Raw genomic sequence first — 19,219 nt, 5'->3', positions numbered from 1 at the left:
TTAATTTCGCTTATCAAAATCACTGGTAGAGTAATAGATTATCCTGACTTTACAGCCAGTCTGCCATGCTGATTTGCGGTCAAAATTCCTAAATGGTTTTGCACTAAGCTGATTTGACAAGTTACAGTGTAAAATCAGTATCAACCTGTCATCTATCGTAGAAAAGATGGCAGAAAAGTAGATAAGGAGTACTACTTAATGTTTACCTTTTTGACTTATTTGTGGGTAGATGATATTGATACTGATGTGCTTCAAACTTCTGACCCGATATTAAGGATTTTATTGACATAGAACGAGGATGCGTAGTAAGGTAGGTACAACAAAAATAATAAAATAGTATTTTTACATGCGTTTCTGAGCTTGACTGTACGATAAAAATAACGTACATACAACTTAATTATACATAGGTCATCGATCGGTTCCATAACACGACTGTGTTCTAAGAAAGCAAAGCAACTGCACAAAGCCAAGCGTTAAGGGTTAACATATTAATTAGAGAAGTTAACATATTAATTAATCATAACTAATAGGTATAGGAAATGTACTTTAAGAAAGTAATACATTAAATAATTTATTGGTTATTAACTGGTCACGGCAAAAAATCTAACCTTAAAAAAGAAATTTAACCTTGTTCCTAAATCCATTGACTTTAAAACTCAGTGGGATGTATAAGTATATCTACTACCTGCACGTTATACACGTATTTCGTTAGAGACCTACTCACATTGTACACTAGCATTACATAACATAGGTACGTCACGAAAAAGATAAACATCATCTCGTACCTATTTACGAATACATGGCAGGTCGACAGTCATAATTATTGTTTTTTTTACAATTCACGATAGGTACCTAGGTACTTAATAAAATCATTACGAATCGGACCATTCAAATCGATAAGCTGCGGCTGGTTAAATGATTTAATCACAAATAAAAGATTAACAATCAGAACAAGCTACTTCCTCGACCATAGGTACTTTAGGCTGTTGGGCAATACCACGTAATTGTACCGTAAGTGACCACTTAATTGTATGTTTATTTATTTACAATTGTACCTACATGTACATTTATCTCTAGATACGCTTACTTTTAATCCTAAATATCATACATATCATTTGGAAGGTCACTTACATTAATCTGTTACCCTGATGAAGATCGTGAGTGCCCGGGCTACATCTCAGATAATTAAGTGTTACCTAGTGCGTTTTAGGGTTCCGTTGTTAGTTGGTTAGGGCGACTAGGAACAGAAACCATTGTAGTTTCGCTCTATCCGACTGTCTGCGGCTTTGCGCCGCGTGGTTGTTTGTGCTACAAAACCGAAACTTGGCAAGATTGCATAGCTGTATCATGCATAGCAAGAGTACGGTAAAATAAAAAATATTCATGTCAGCCCTCTCATTATATTAATAGAAAGTACTTGTAATTAAAATATAATAACTAAAATATAATAATAAAAATTTGCTACTAAGAATATCTACACATTTTATGTTAAGCTCCTCCACATTAAAAAAACTGTTACAGGGACACAAACGTCACCAGTGGTACTTATAGATAAGGTGGCATCATTCACATGTTACTGGGACACCTTTAACTAACTTTTATGTAATAGAAATACAAACACACGTCATTGTAGAGTCCACAAGAAAAGTCTGCGAAAGACGGGCTTAGCGGACGTGTTCATATTGCCTCTGGCCTCACGTCTAGGTACGTGAGGCCAGAGGCGAGGAGAGTTGGAAAACTTGGAAATGTAACGCCAATTCCTATTTCTTAACCTAACCTTAAAAATTGGCAAAATCTTGTATATTGTGAACCTAGTAAAAATAATAAAAAATTAACAAATCCGGATACACGGAAAAAAACTGGTTTAGTCTATTTTTAAATAGAATTTAATCTCAAAATGTAGAGCTTTCAAGAAACTACATACCTACATATTTTGTTTTGGTCGTATTTATGAATATGATGCATTTTTTCTTGCTTTAATAACACCTCTACAGGAAAATATTACGGTTAGGTAATGACTAATTACTGACAATGTTCCTTTCTAACCGCGATTACTCAAAAGTGACTAAACAGTTAAACGCATTATTTCCGTACCCTTTAGTTTAGATTAGATAGTTAAGTAATGTTAGTTTGAGATTCAACCTACTCTTCTGCTATGCAGGCGTTTGAAATAATCAACCGAGGCAATTGCTAGAATCTGTTATTTACAATGCCACCCCATCACCTATGAAGTTCATCATCAGCTATAAATACAATTTCGCAAAATTTGACCTTATGCGCGGTTTTAATTAAACTTACACAATACATTATTTGTGCTTAGTGTAACTAGTGTAACACAATAGTTACATTAGTTACCTATAAAATACAACATAATATAGACCGTCACGCAAATCTTGGCACACAAAAAACGGGGAAAATTTGAAAAAAGTGGGGGCCAAGGTTTTTCGTTTGCATAGAAAATTTTAATTTCGCGCCTTTTTTAACCCCCGACGCAAAAACGACGGAAATGACAACAGGGATTCGGTATTCTCAAAATTGTATTCCTAGTGCCGACCTTAGTCATAAAGTTACAGCAAGCATAGACTACTCACTTCATACAAAGTGACCTTTAACTGGGCTAGGCGCAAAGTTACTTAAAATAAGCTTTAAGCTAGCAAGTAGCAACCGTGGGAGGTGGAATTAGAGGATCTGTCGGTTCCAATTATTGTAGTACTTAGGTACCTACTACGATTGGTGCTCAGCTGTTAGGTATTATTTATTCTTTGATGGATTATTATCTCGGCACATCACAAAACATATAAAAAATAATAGCCTTTATTTCAGACGTTTTGTTACATTTCATTTTGTTGTTAACATACATGTATATATTTTCTAATTTTGGTCTGTATGCCTTTTGCAGGCAAAGGCCTCCCCTAACTCTTTCCATTTGTCCCTGTCCTTTGTTATTGTAGTACAGGAACTTCCTGCTGCACTCTTTATCTCATCTTCCCATCTTCTTCTTGGCCTGCCACGTTTCCTCTTTTTGTATCTAGTGAACCAGTACATTATCGTTTTAGACCACATTTTTCCACAAGACATAAACTGTTTTCAATTTCAATTTTAATTTCGTTTATTTCACATATAAGCTTACAGTGTAATACAACCAAAACACTTATATGGTAAAACACACATATTATTAAACAAAATAAAAAAATAGCATATCGAAAACCAGACACGAGACACGAAATAAAATCTAACAAATAATAAACCAAATAAATACAAAATCAAACAAATACAACATTTAATAATTCCTGCTTTAATACAACCCAGTCTCATTAGCACTAAATGTACCATACAATTATACAAAATTGTTTTTCAATAAAACTCTTTACAAACATAAGGAAGATGTTAACATTGACGTCCTTCCTTTATAGGTGTTTACTTTGAGCTCTTTTCTATTGAAAATTCCACAATAAGGACGCGTTCATTTTATTTACATACCTACTAGAACAGAAAACAAGGCTTATTACGCTCCGTAGCTAAAAGCTATCTCTCTCTATCCCTCTTCCTTATTAGCGTGACAGAGCCAGTTGCGTTTCGATCGGCACATAGCGTCAGCGATTGTCACTTATTCGGCTAGTCCGGTCCGGCGACACTTTATTGTAAAACGTCTAGTCTACGTAAGGACGTTAAATATTGACTGGTCATTGTTATAATGTAGTCGAAGCGACTGGTAGGTATAATTATCAAAACATTTAAATGATTCCTAATAATCAGTTACGCATACGAGTATATCTACACAAGTAGGATATAGGTAGTTTTACTAATTTGTGTAAAATCGGGAGAATCCCACCAAATCTAGCAACCCTACTCGCATGCGAAACCTCGCACCGTCTAACGCCGTGTCTTGCATGGGCGACGGTCGCGCGACCGTCGCCGTCGCGTCTCATACTTCCATATCGATAAGGTTTGATTTCGTATGCGTCGCATCGCCGTCGCGCGACCATCGCGCGACCGTCGCCCACGCAAGCCACGGCGTAAGCTACCCAAAGCAAAAAATTGCAATGACTTTGATTTGAATAGCCGGTACACGAATATCGTGTTTAAAAAATAACACGAAAGTTCGGCCACAAAGTTTACATTGACTCAAATGAAAAAATCCATTACGTGTTTTGACTTTGACCCCCTGTTTACCTTCACACAAGGATGAGCCGGGTAGAATCTCTCCTGTGATTGACCAAGCTAAATATGAGGTGGAAAACGTTTACCCACGTCGAAAGATACACAAACATCAGCATCGTCGAAACTAGTCGAAAGGCACAAAGAAATATGTAAGTTAGGTTAAGTAATATTGCTATGCCCTGGCCTGGCAGAGCTCATGCTTGGAACATTTATTGTTATACAGGATGGGCCAAGTATTCATGAATTTAATAACAGTTAAATTATTGATCAGTTTTGAAATGAAAAGTACTATTATAATTTGCGACAGAGAAATAATATTTACATTTAAAAATTAAATCATCAAAATGTCGTCCGTGGCGGTTGCGACACTTTTCCAGTCTTGCTTGTAAGTAATAAGTACATTATTTTAAATGACATAACATAAGTCAAAGTTCGAAGTTACCGTTACGGTTTTGGGCAAATATTCTTCTTTAGTTCTTATGTGGTTACCGTATTATTGGAGTACACTTTGCTCTCCACAAAATTTTATTGTTCTTTAATTTTATTTTTATTGTGTTATTGTTTTACTAACATTTTGTGTACCTAAATATGGACATCTGTCTGAAATAAAAGATATCATTTCATTTCATTTCATCATTTCATTTCATTTCATTTAATTCTTATGTGGTTGCCGGTCATGTTAAGTCAGTCAGAACGGCTCCTGAAAGGCCAAGTAAAATCACACCGCCTCGATATCAACAACATACGATCAGTTACATACTTAAGAACAACTGTTTAAAAAAATCTTGCTCTTTTCCCGTGTATTTTGAATAATAAATTGCTTGTTTTTCTTTTAAATGACACCATTCTTATTAAATGTCAACATTTTATAGCTTAGTAGGTGAAAATAGAATTTACGTCTGGCCCACCCTGCATTTTAATACCTATTTATACAACATGATTGCAAACAAAACTTGAACCTGGACTTGTACGTGTAGAAGAAGCTTTTAATTTTTTGCTGTGCGAGGCGTGTTTACACAGATCTGTGTAGAACAATTTCAAAGGTAACATGCTCGCACTGATATACCAACACGTACGAGATGCATAGAAAGCAAATAACCCACATGCTAATAGTGAACTAACTAATACCTTTATGATCTAAACCACCTAGTAAAAAGGAAGTCAGTAGGTAAGTATCTAAGATCAAACGATTCAAGCCGTTCAGTCAACATTGGCATTAAATAATTTCACTTTGAAACATTTCGAGTAAGTAGGTATTGGTATACCATGTTGATTGCTTTTACACAGCGTTTAGGATAGGACTTGAAGCTCTCATAGTAATACTACCTAGTTTGAAACATTTTATTATACAATTAAACATGTATGATTAATTACAATTAAGAACAGTACCTACAAAGGTGAACCCTTTGGCTACATTCACACGGCGACTATTGGATTCGATATTTTCTCGTATACGTTTTTACACTTTTTACCTAGGCCTTAGGCTAAGGGTTCTTTAAAGATAACTATGAATTGCGTCGTTGATTGTCTTTATCAGCAATTTTAGTTGATCAAAGAGACCTTTTTCATTATCAAATTCACTTTATGTATGTTAACCTCCATTTTACAAGTCGGTTAAACGTCGACGCCTGTAGGCCTAGCACATGATGGCCGCGAGAGTATGTCACCGCGAGATAGATGACACGTCTTCTTCCAACTGTATTAATGACATAAGGACGGGTAGTCTAACTCGCGGCGACATACTCTCGCGGCAATCATGTGCTAACCCTGCTGGCGGAAGCGTGAGCTGTTTGTCGCGGCTAAACACTCGATACCTAGCCGACTGTTTGCTCGCCTCTAATTGAACACATAAGCGTCAATGGCGTAATCGATAGTAAACATATTTTTTGACGACTGTGTCATGGAGGTGCCATAATAGTTTCCGAAACTTTTGGTCCGTTGCGCAAATGGTTCGGGCGAGCCGTCGTCTATTCATTCAGAGCATTCATTTCCCAAATAATGAGTCTCGATTCAATATTAAATGCGCCCTGAAAATACTCGTAATAATTTAATCCTCTTTTACACTACATATTTTTAATAAAAGTGTAAAATCAATTAAATGTTTATGACTGAAAAACCCCGATTGTCTTTTCAACCGTAAATGCATAGTACTTAAATATATATATGTATTAGAAAACTCATTCCATTGTTTACCTTATGCTGCACGGTCAATTGGGCTATTATTGAGGACGAGGGGGAGGGGGGGCATATTCTTAGCTTGATATGTGTTAAAATTAAATGTATAATGTAAATTTATTTCACGTTAAAAGTACATATTAAACTAATACAAATAAAACTGTCAAACTGTGTGTTAAAATGTCAAATATTAATATTAGCGCCATCAAGCTGAGCGTACCCCAAAGGTGTAATGCCGTCTAGGCCACCGTACCTTTTTCTGTATGGTACTGAGGTACGGAGTTATATATGTCTTTGCTTTGCATTAAGAAGATTAAAACGATCGCCAACTAGGTATACTTACTTATCAAACACAGTTTTAAAAATATAACTATTATAAGTACATATTATGTACTTAATGTAATTCAAAAACGCTTTGACTTGGATTTGGCTTTTGACTCCTTTTAAGTACTACTTAAGTATTTATTAATAGGTATTTCTTAAAGTAGAGACGTCTAGATATCACAAAGCGAACTCTTCTCTCTCCCTCGTTTTCCGTCATTAAACTATTTTAAATTATGTACCTGCAAAGGTTTCTGTGCCCGGCATGCTAAATTAAACGAGGACCCAGTGAATGGTGCGTAATCTTATCAATCTTCTCTCTTCCTTTCATTATACTGTCCTACGCCATACCTATTTGAACTATTTTAAAATTAAAATATAAATCTTTCTGCTCTGAAATGTGAAAGCAATATAAATATCAAAAGGGGTTCCCAAATAGTCAAATACTGCCGTCTGGATTAATTTCAGAATTTGATACGTATTTTCAGGAAATGAAAATCGAGACTGAATAAATGAATGGTTCAGCAACATAGAGGACTAATCAAGTAACTTTCTAATTCTAAGTAACTAATTAAGGCCTGCCTTACACAGTCATGACAAATCTAGGTTACGGTGACCGCTTTACATCAGGCGGACCGTATACTTGTTTGCCACCGACGTAGTATAAAAAAAAAAAAAACTATCTGAAAACAAACCTGAAAGAAATCCGTTTGCCGGCCTTAAGCCTGCTCCATACTATGCACGCGGATCACGGCGCGACGCCGCGAACGCGAGTGTGGATTCGATACGCTGAAAAATTTACACTCGCGTTCGCGGCGTCGCGCCGTGATTCGCGCGCATAGACTGGAGCGGGCTTTACACAGATCAATCTCACGAATCCATAATCTGAAAAATCAGAATGTCAATACCTAAATCCTAAATTGTATTCAACTCACTACTCGTTGACGCGAAAGTGACGCAGTTCATGATTGGTGATAAAAATCGACCATGGCAATTAACTTATTGTTCACAGTACAGGAAGTTAACGACTGACTTTTTCGTGAGCGAATCTGGACTGGGTGATTTTTATATTATTTTTTATTAAAACAGGGCTTTTAATGCTAATCAGGAACTCTACAATATGAATGTTATTTACCTTGAAGTTTTATTGGCTATAAAATAAGGCGAGCAATTGTCATCTAGCCGGAATTACCACTTAGTGTGGGTTCAGTCAATATTATGTATATATTTTCTACATCTTTAACGAATAAGCAATAAAGCCGAGTACTTAAGTACTTATACATAATTTTGGAAATTTGTCAGCATCTTTATTTGGTACTGTATAACTCAAAAATAAAGCTTCAGAAACTTTTTAACGAGTGCGTACGAGTAAGTAATTTAGGTACTTACCTATTCAATGATATTTCTAAACGTGTTAAATTTTTCATATTTTCAGTTGTTATTCACAGTAATCTAATTGATTGTAGTCTTTTCTGTGTGCAATAAAATTTAAAATCAATAAATAAATAACTCATAGTTAGAAAGATTCAGGTTCAAAAGAATTATAACTCCATTTAACAGTATAATTATAACCATACTTAATTTAATTCTGTTTGATAGAGGCACCTACGAACTTCTGATTGAGCTTTTTTGTGAAAAAAATTATGGCAATCTGATGGTAATACGATATTAATAATGATATAGCTGATCTGATGAAGAGGTGGCCATAGCAAAGCTATGGTAAAATAAAACAACGCAATCTATGCTTAAAGTTGTGCTTGGGGAAGTTGCATTGTGGGTGATAACATTTTTAAATTGTCTCTATGAGTCATTGAGTATTAATAGCCCAAGACCATAGAAAGAAAAGTAAAGTCAGCGATAAAAGCTGCTAACAATAATGTTTTTTTCTAAGACCAATTATTAATACAGAGGAGGGGTGGAAGCAATCTGGACTGGAATATGATTTCAACCTTATGTAGGTAAATACACCAATATTGAAAAATAAATGAAATACCCGGCATTTAGTAAAATTTCCCGGAAAAATAAAATGTACAAAAACCGCTTGTCAGTGTCCGTAACAAACTGGACGATTTATGGTTTCACTTTTTATGAAATCTACCTACGCAGTGGTAAAAGCTGAAATTCTATGTTTTCATTTTAGAGAGAAGCAAATTAAATAAATAACGTTACATTCAATAGTTGAAACATTTCAGCGAGCTATAACGGATGTTTCCTGCAATCAATTAAAAAGTCGGTACTCCTAATACTGCCTCCTAATATTGTTATTAAAATACTTAAAAAAATTGTTTTAACATTTATTCTAAGAGTCAATATCTATACAGCGCGTAAACGTAATAAGGGCGATAAATGAAACCAGGCATATAATTCAATATTGTTATCATTAATTAAGAGGTGTTTTTGAGTTACTGTTAATTTTCACCCCATAGAGAATTTTTGAAAATTTTCCCAGCAGCAATGTACTGTAAACGTGGTTGCGATGACAATCAATGACAACTGTCAACGAGCGTTTAACGCGAGTGTGTTTGCATTACGTTGCGGGCCGAATTAATTTGTATGGATAAAACAATATTCCAATTTTAAGTAAAAGTTATCTAATTCCATTTTTTATGTCCTACTGGCTTTTACCCGCGGCTTCGCCCGCGTAATAAAAGTATTCTTATTGAAACGTTTACAAAAAATAAGATTTTCATTTGGATCCGTAGGTTTCTTTGTAGGTACATCTGTCCGCGATTATTTCGATTAAGATAAAGCGGGGCAATTCTCGACTGCCATTGTAACTGATCTATTTGCTGTACGGTCAGCCAAGAAAGTGGTTTACCACTTTTCGACTCTATTGATCGAAAAGTGGTAAACCACTTTTTTGGCCGACTGTACCTTACACATATTACTATTGTTTTAAAAGAAATTCTTGCAATGATTGTAGAATTGTTACACAGCGACCACAGCGTAGGTAGTAGGTACGAATATGTATGTATTTTACCTATATGAATATTTATACTGGGGAAACTTTATACAACCCACATAGCCAGTATCTCGACGCTATGGTCGGTAGGGTAAAAAGTACTTTCTTGCATTATCGCTTACAATTTTTTCCATTTTGCTTATACTTATTGCAAACGTAAACATATAAAAGGCAAGCAAACAACGATCTTCTTACAGCACATTGAATGTAATAGTTATTACAGATGCAGGATACTCGCCGATGCCTACTTACTAATCCCTTCCCACTGAGCCACCTGCATTTTACACTGCCTAGATATCGATTGCCGACCGATTATTCCGACCCCAATCCCTATTCTTATCCCTGTCCCTATCTCTATCCTTGTCCCCGCCCCGTCCCCGTCCCCGTCCCCGTCCCCGTCCCCGTCCCCGTCCCCGTCCCCGTCCCCGTCCCCGTCCCCGTCCCCGTCCCCGTCCCGGTCCCCGTCCCGGTCCCCGTCCCGGTCCCCGTCCCGGTCCCCGTCCCGGTCCCCGTCCCGGTCCCCGTCCCGGTCCCCGTCCCGGTCCCCGTCCCGGTCCCCGTCCCGGTCCCCGTCCCGGTCCCCGTCCCGGTCCCCGTCCCGGTCCCCGTCCCGGTCCCCGTCCCGGTCCCCGTCCCCGTCCCCGTCCCCGTCCCCGTCCCCGTCCCCGTCCCCGTCCCCTATTCCTATCCCTATCCCTATCCCTATCCCTATCCCTATCCCTATCCCTATCCCTATCCCTATCCCTATCCCTATCCCTATCCCTATCCCTATCCCTATCCCTATCCCTAGCGGTACAGCGGTAGTGAGGCCCATAATCACCTACGCCTCCGCAGTATGGTGGGACAAAACCAACCAAACGACAGCAATACAAGCTTTAAACAGCCTGCAACGCACTGCTTGCATTACAGCAACAGGTGCCTTCTCCTCGACACCGGGGGCGGCCCTCCATGCACTGCTTGACATTTTACCACTCCCCCTGCAAGTGCAAAAGGAGTCCAAGCAGTATGTCTACAGGATATGCACTCTAAATAGGCCAAAATGGCGCTCCCAAGCACTAGCCAAACTCAAGGCCTGGGTATTGGGATCGATATTTGAATTTCGAACGCACGAATTCGCCGTTCGAATATTTGTGGAAAACGACGTAATGCTATTTCTGAAAAAGGACGGCTAGTAATTTTAAAACTAACTCGTTTTCGATTCTGTTAGTAGAATTTAAATCGCTAGTAGTGGAGATATTATTGAACGAATTTCACGAAATCGAATGGTCTGGATTCAAAAATCGGCCCCCAAGTGCCAAAAGATAGGGCTTCATTGTGAAAGGCCAAACGAAGTTTATTATAACTCTTTTGTTGATTTAAATGACATTGGAAGTCATAGAAAATCATGGTACGAAAATTTTCTTTCGAGAAATATACTGAAGTTAAACATACAATTTTGATTTTGCTGCCAAATTGTAATACAAGTGATAAATGAATGAAATTCACACACAATTATATTGGCAAAGAGCTCTATTTTTAAAAAGTAAACTTAATGCCTAATTATATTCTTTTCACCACACCAACTGGTAAAGGCTTTCTTTGCTATTCGAAAACAGATAGCAAAATTGCATTTTATCCGCAAGGGGGCAAAGTAATTTCATACAAATTTTAACTCGATGTCTTAATCTGGCTGCTAGATTTTACCTATAAATGATGATTTTGAATCATAAATATTGAATAAATTGATGGATTTCATTTATTTTGATGTTTTGTAGACAGTATTTTGTTCGTGTTGGTGTGGTGAAAAATATTGTGTTTCACTGGGTGGCCAAGTTTGTTTAACCTTCGTGCCTCGATACCCTCGCCACACTCAAGATTCCACTTTTGAACCACTCGCTACGCTCGCGGTTCAATATTGGAATCTTTCGCTTGCTCGAGTATCAATATTGGCACGTGCGGTTAAACAACTACTTTGCCCCCTTGTAAAACAAATAACTATTACAAGTGGTCACTGGTTCTAAAAACTTTCAGTGTCGCCCGTGATGTAGGTATTATTTCCTAAAACGGGAGAACATAATTATTGTATACTGAGTATTTTTAGTATTTTAACACTTGTTTTAATAAATATAAGGTTTATTTTAGGGTCGATAAATATCTTTATTTACATGAACATAATTATATAAGAAACTAAGACTAAACTTAAAAGCTAAAAAAATGAAGTTCGTTAAATGGCCATCCGAAGTTTCGACCTGGCATATAATGAACCACTTCTCGCACTAGTGCGTAAGAAAAAATACAATCTGTACTGAAATTTATAATTAATAACGATGCGTTACATTATTTTATTCATGTAGTATTCTGATCTGACTGTATCTATGAGTAAATTTTTTTCAGCGGTACCACGGCGTTTTGTATGTTTTTGAAACCTGAATAAAATACGTAGTTTTTTAATTGGACTTCCAATCCGTGGTGTCGCGTTCCACGCGCTTGTTATATAACAAGTTAGCAAACAAAAGTTAGAACTCGAGTGTTTATACCTACACATTATGAATATTTGTACTTAGTACTAGTATGACTTATTTTCCTCACAGGTCACACTTAAAGTCAAAGAAGGCAATTAACACAATCTATATTCAATTTGGACTTTTCGGCTAATTAATGGTTAAATGGAGAGATATTTTATATTTAGATTTACTTTTATTAAATATGTAAATACAGTTACTGTCATGAACAATCATAAAGAAAAAAATAATGTTTCATCTTTCCCATCACGGAACAATGGTGTTCCGGACCTTTGGGAAGCGTGCGCGGGGCCGAAGCCAACGCGTAGAGGCCCTTTTGACATATTAATGAAATTTAAGGGGTACACCGAGCCCACACACACAGAGGCAACATCCGCCAAGGTGTAAGGACTATTTGAGAGTTAATGGGATCAGACAAGGGGATACTTCATTATCATTACGATATACAAGTGCGAAAAAGAGGAAGTTCGAAACGTGTGGTGATAAATTAAAACATGACTGAAGGGAGGGGACAAAATTTCAATTTAGAATAAAAACCCTCGACATAGTGGTTAGATTTTCATCAAACATAGCTAAGAAACTCCCGACTAATTCAGCTTTCAAACAAAAAAAAACGAAATATAAATCAGTTCATCCCTTCAAAAGCTACGTTGCCACACACACACTGACAGACACGTCAAACTTATAACAGTTATAACACCCCGTGACCCGTCGTTTTTGCGTCGGACTTAAAATAGTAGGTATTAAGATACAAGTGCGTAAAAAAGAAAGTTCGAAACGAGTGGTGATAAATTAAAACACGACCGAAGAGAGTGTTTTAAATCGACACGAGTTACGAATTTCCTTTTCGCACGTGTATCGTACGACGTTTCGACCTGACTTATAAAAAACCACTTCTCGCACTAGTGCGTATTAAACACCATCTGTACTGAAAAGAACAATTACGAAATATGTATTCGTTTTATTAAATCGAGTAGGATCCACTTGTAAGTTGTAACAAAACGGAAAATCATATACTTAACTCATAATATCACAAGAACAACTTACTTGTGTTTCTCTTTGATATAATCGTGCTTGACTGTATGTAGTTAGCTCAAATGCTAACTTAGCCACATGTCAGCATTTTTTAATCATTATTTTCTAATTGCCTAGTTATTACCTACAAGAACAATTTCATTGTTACGTCCCATTCCCACTTTATCACTAATAACTATGACTAATAAGTACTTATTAGTTTAACCATAGAACAAATAATAGGTGTGACACACTAAGTGCGTTTCACATTATCCGATCCGATATCGGATGTCGGACCGATATCCCATACATTACGCCATCTTGGATTTTTTCTATTGAAATCCTTCCGACATCCGATATCGGTTCGGATAATGTGAAAACGCATTAACAGTAAACAGGCATAAAAACCCAAAGCCTGTCAAACAATTTCCGTAGTAGATAAGTACCTAATAAGCGGAAAATAAAAAAATAAGCGAAATATATAGTCCAATAGAAAAAAAAATTTTTGCTCCTGTGGCAATCTTGGTTGATCTGATCAGTTATTAAATAAATGGTATTATTTATATTTTTAATTGAAGGACGTCTGCAAGTATGACGCGTCTGCAGGTATGGTCATGCGTTCAATACTATTATAAGCTGAGCCGGTTTCAATTGTATGTACCCATATTGTACAGTCAGCAGCGAATATCCTGTGACAGGCGTAGCGCCAAATATAATGTTACAATTTGTTACCATGATACCGGTATATTTGGTACTCTGGCTGTCATAGGATATTCGATGCTCACTGCATAACATGTATTTCCTAATGTTGGAGGACTATGATAATGTTGCTGGTGTCTAATATTTCTTACTGTGTCTCGATCGGTGTCTCTAGTAAATGATTATGTTTCCTTTTCATGTATAGATACAGATGTAGTGCGAATTGATTTGCCTTCGTATTGTTACGGAAACGTACGAACGTGTCATGCTATTTCAGTCAGTCTCAGTACAAGATCTACTGACATTGACTGAACTAGCATGACAAATACCAACGTTCCCGAAGGAAACCCTGTTCGCACTACATCTGTATGTACTTGAAGGTATTGAATAATTAATGAAATACATTATTAGTTATTGTAATTCATTACATTACACTATGAAAAGCTATTAAGAGCCGAATACCTGATCGCTTCAAACACATGAATATAACATTATTTAAGTCAAACGCAAAACTGTGGCTTATCGAAAACTGTTTTTATTCAGTCAAATCTTATATACAATGAAAACTTTGAAACTTTGAATAATAAGTTTTATGTAAAAAAAAAAAGGTAATCGGCATACTGAAATGAAAGAACCAATGAATAGTGCATTTTATGTAGCTACCTACATAAAATGCACTATTATAAGGTGTACCTACGTACACCTTTTATTATAACTTTTTGAGTTTTTTTTATATTATAATATCGTATAAAATCTCACGTTAGGTATTCAAAAAATAGTCATAAAAGAAATCACGAAAGCACTGCAAATCGCTTTTATGCAAAATTTAAAAGAAAAACAACTTAAATATGTTTCTGTAATTTTTGAGACATTAAAAATTGCGAAGCATAAATAAATGCGCAGCAGAGGTCAGTCGTTCATGTTAACTTTTAAGCGTTATGTACAAATAGGTACTATAATGCATGTTTGGTATGATTAAATCTAGTTTTAATAAAAATGGGGCATTATTTCGGCAAGGTCTAATATAGGTGTATTCGGGTTAAAATGATATTAAATTATTCCAAAATCCATAACAAGTAAATAACAATCATTTTTCGAAAATATGCGACGGTTTATGAAATTCGAATTATTTGCCAAAATTGCCCACATTATAAAAAAAAGTGTACCTTAAATGTGTTGGCGCGTAGCTTGAATCCGCACTCAACACCGTGCGGCGACCGGACTGAAGCGCAAGCGCACAATGGCACGAAAAATCCCCGGCGGCTACTACTATCCTCACATCTTGTACTATGCAATAATCCTAGCACACAGCGCACGGCTTATACTACATTTGCATAATTCTCGCATAACGTACTTACTTCATTTGTGACCTGGTCTGCTTTAAAGCCAGGATAATTTCCTGTTTCTAGTAATAAAAAAAAGTACGCCGCTACGATATAAGTACGAGACTGATGGCGACTGCAAATGATACCTATCTACTAAAAACAGGTTTTTTGGAGTAACGAAGATTAGGCAAATAGTGCATCGAGGGCGGAAGTTGAATATTATAAAAATAAATAAAATAAAACAGTTTTATTTCGGATAAAAATCCTTGTTAGGAACATACACATTTAACTTATAAAATAGTGTTAGTGGAGTTACAGACAAATTTTGAAAATATTTATTTATTTTGCTACAACGTGGAGTTTTGTCCAGTGTTGTAACAGAGGGGGTCCCACCTATCCGACAACGCTATCGTATTGCTAACGGGAGTAAGTTAAATCGTGACGGCTTGCTGGAGCGATTTAAAGACTCGAGTTCGTAATATTCTTACTCCCCGAGTCACACACAACGCTTTTCACCACATTTACTATATAACATATAGGTAAAAAGATAAAACTTAAATACGTAACTACCTACTTGAAATTTCATAACTCCCTAGGGAAAACGATTTTTCTACAACCCCCGCTCCGCCTGCGTGCAATAGCACATCTAGTGTGCGAGTGTGGTGAAATATGTACCTATACTTATTAAATAGGTACATGAGAGACTTATGTTAATAACAAAATACTAAACATCATGCAGATAATACGAAACATTCTACTCTCTAATTGAGTCTTATTTACGTACCTACAAAAGTACATGACGCCTAAACTATATCACATGTGCTTTACAAATAAACAAAAAAAAATTGATATACCTATCATACTGGAGCAATGCAATGCAACTATTAAATAAATTCATATACAGGGTGTAAACCTAATACGGGCGAACCTCTTAACGGTGGTGAGTATAGGACATAAAAAAAACCGGCCAAGAGCGTGTCGGGCCACGCTCAGTGTAGGGTTCCGTAGTTTTCCGTATTTATCTCAAAAACTACTGAACCTATCAAGTTCAAAACAATTTTCCTAGAAAGTGTTTATAAAGTTCTACTTTTGTGATTTTTTTCATATTTTTTAAACATATGGTTCAAAAGTTAGAGGGGGGGAACGCACTTTTTTTTCCTTTAGGAGCGATTATTTCCGAAAATATTAATATTATCAGAAAACAATCTTAGTAAACCCTTATTCATTTTTAAATACCTATCCAACAATATATCACACGTTGGGGTTGGAATGAAAAAAAAATCAGCCCCCACTTTATATGTAGGGGGAGTACCCTAATAAAACATTTTTTTCCATTTTTTATTTTTGCACTTTGTTGGCGTGATTGATATACATACTTGTACCAAATTTCAGCTTTCTAGTGCTTACGGTTACTGAGATTATCCGCGGACGGACGGACGGACGGACGGACGGACGTACGGACGGACGGACGGACGGACGGACGGACGGACAGACAGACATGGCGAAACTATAAGGGTTCCTAGTTGACTACGGAACCCTAAAAATGGAATTAGATAACTTTTACTTAAAATTAAAATATTTTATTTATCCATACAAATTAATTCGGCCCGCAACGTAATGCAAACACACTCGCGTTTAACGCTCGTTGACAGTTGTCATTGATTGTCATCGCAACCACGTTTACAGTACATTGCTGCGGGGAAAATTTTCAAAAATTAATTATGGGCTGAAAATTAAGAGTAACTCAAAAACACCTCTTAATTGATGATAACAATATTGAATTATATGCCTGGTTTCATTTATCGCCCTTATTAGGTTTATGCGCTGTATACGCGATAAATTATATTACGCCTACATACATCCGAATAAATATTTTGTTCAAAAATATAAAGCAACCTGTAGCAAATTCGAATTGCCACTTGATCTGCAGTTGAGAATAAAAATATCGGTTCAGCTAAATAGAAAGATTTTATATTAAAATATTTATAACTTACAATTCGGGGAATTTGGTACTAAATTTATAACTGAACATACTTATACAAATTAAGATAGATAAAGTTTCCTAGTTTTTCCAGGAGTTTTCTAGTTATTTTTTGATTCACGTGATATACGCGATAGGTATTATAAGTATAATATTTATTGGTTTGTTTGTAAATAGATCAATCAAGTGCTAATTAATATTCATTAAAAAGAGAATATAATGTTAAATATCGTCACTACTTTTAAAAAATCTCGTATCTCACGCTGTTCCTCAAAGTTAAAACGCAGTAAGTCTATATGCATTCCATACATACTTACTACAATTTTCTTTTCATTGACAGATGAAGATACAAGTTTTTTAACCCCCGACGCAAAAACGAAGGGGTGTTATAAGTTTGACGTGTCTGTCTGTCTGTCTGTCTGTCCGTCTGTCTGTCTGTCTGTCTGTCTGTCTGTCTGTTTGTCTGTCTGTGTGTGTGTCTGTCTGTGGCATCGTAGCTCCCGAATGGATGAACCGATTTAGATTTAGTTTTTTTTGTCTGAAAGCTGAGTTAGTCGGGAGTGTTCTTAGCCATGTTTCATGAAAATCGGTCTACTATGTCGCAGTCGGGGGTTTTTTCAAAATGTTAATTTTGTGGTTAGGTTATTTAAAAGTAGTGACGATATGCAGTTTCGGTGTATTTTCACTACCCCCACTATTAGGCCGTTTTCACATTATCCGATCCGATATCGGATGTCGGAAGGATTTCAATAGAAAAAATCCAAGATGGCGCCTGTAATGTATGGGATATCGGTCCGACATCCGATATCGGATCGGATAATGTGAAAACGCACTTAGGGTGTCGCTTATTTTAACATTTTCAGAAATTAAGTGCGCACACCCCCTAGGCCCCTATCCTATACACGACACGAGGAAACAGAATAATATTAACAGCGTATTCCTCATCGTATTAGAAGAGTAAAATGTCATACAATCTTTTCTGGATTTCGCCTACTTATAGATCAAGAGCCCAGGGCCGCCAGACCTTCCTCAAATTCTCAAGGATGAAACTTTGGGATAATGTAGAGTTCGTATATCGACGTTTAACGTCTGCATATTTTCTAGTTCGGCCCATCGGTCATTTTTTGCTATCAAGTGCTGAAGGTGAAAAAAAAAGTGCTAACTTTCCTTAAATTCTCAAGGCTGATTTTTATGTAGGTATGTGTTAGAGCACGCTGTTAGAAGTTACTCGTAGTTATCATCAATGCCAGACCGTTTCCGCCGGCCGTAACTTTTACCAGACGCGACAAAGTTGACAAAAAACGACTCTAACTTTCCTCATTTTCTCAAGCCTGATTTTGATGTATGATACACAGGGAACTATAACTAGACCGTTTGTAAGCAGCCAGACCAATCGGATGGACCCAACCATCCGCCAGACCGACTTAAAAGTTTCGCTATGAACATCCAGTAAAATCGTAATTATAGATAGTTTGCCGAAACTACAAAAGCTGAATGTTGAATTTTGCACTGCAGTTTACGTTTATAATGTATAAGTATTAGACGTTAGAAGCGATTCTGAAAAATTTGACCCCCAAGGGGGTTAAAAAGCAGATCTCGGTTTGTATGGGGACCCAATTTTATTTTTATTTAGAGACTTAAAACTTGGTAAAAAGGCAGTAAATAGAAGTAGAAGAAAAGTAATTTCAGCTTTTTTCGATTTTCATCCTTTTAGTGGGTTAGAAAAGGGATGGCAGTTTGTATGGGGACCGAATTTTATTTTGAGTTAGGAACTTGAAACTTGGTAAGAAGAATATAAATTGAAGAAAAGTAATTTCAGCGTTTCTCGATTTTCGTCTCCTTAGAGGGTTAAAAAGGGGAAAGCAGTTTGTATGAGGATGAGGAGAATTTGAAACTTGCTGCAGAGGTAATAAATAAAACTAAAATTAAAATGATTTTGGGCTTTTTTTGATTCTCGTCCCCTAGAAGGGTAAAAAAGTTAATGAAAATTTGTATGTGGAATCCACATACAAATTTTCATACTAGGAAGCTGTGTCTCATTCATGCTGTGTTTTATAATCAGTGTTAATGGTGTAGTTGT

General features: G+C 36.5%; 1 protein-coding gene across 1 annotated transcript in view; it reads right to left on the bottom strand.

Moving 5' to 3' along the window:
• Positions 1-15,081, bottom strand: part of LOC125241362 (retinaldehyde-binding protein 1-like) — a 30,788-nt gene extending 15,707 nt beyond the window's left edge. Inside the window, exon 1 of the mRNA XM_048149809.1 lies at positions 15,000-15,081. The gene's annotated coding sequence lies outside the window, so the exon portion shown is untranslated. The remainder of the gene's footprint in view (positions 1-14,999) is intronic.
• Between the last annotated feature and the right edge of the window lie 4,138 nt (positions 15,082-19,219).

Source organism: Leguminivora glycinivorella, chromosome Z, assembly GCF_023078275.1.
Source record: "Leguminivora glycinivorella isolate SPB_JAAS2020 chromosome Z, LegGlyc_1.1, whole genome shotgun sequence".
Lineage (NCBI taxonomy): Eukaryota > Metazoa > Arthropoda > Insecta > Lepidoptera > Tortricidae > Leguminivora > Leguminivora glycinivorella.
The sequence above is the reverse complement of the archived record's forward strand: the minus strand, read 5'-3'. Positions and strand labels throughout refer to the sequence as shown.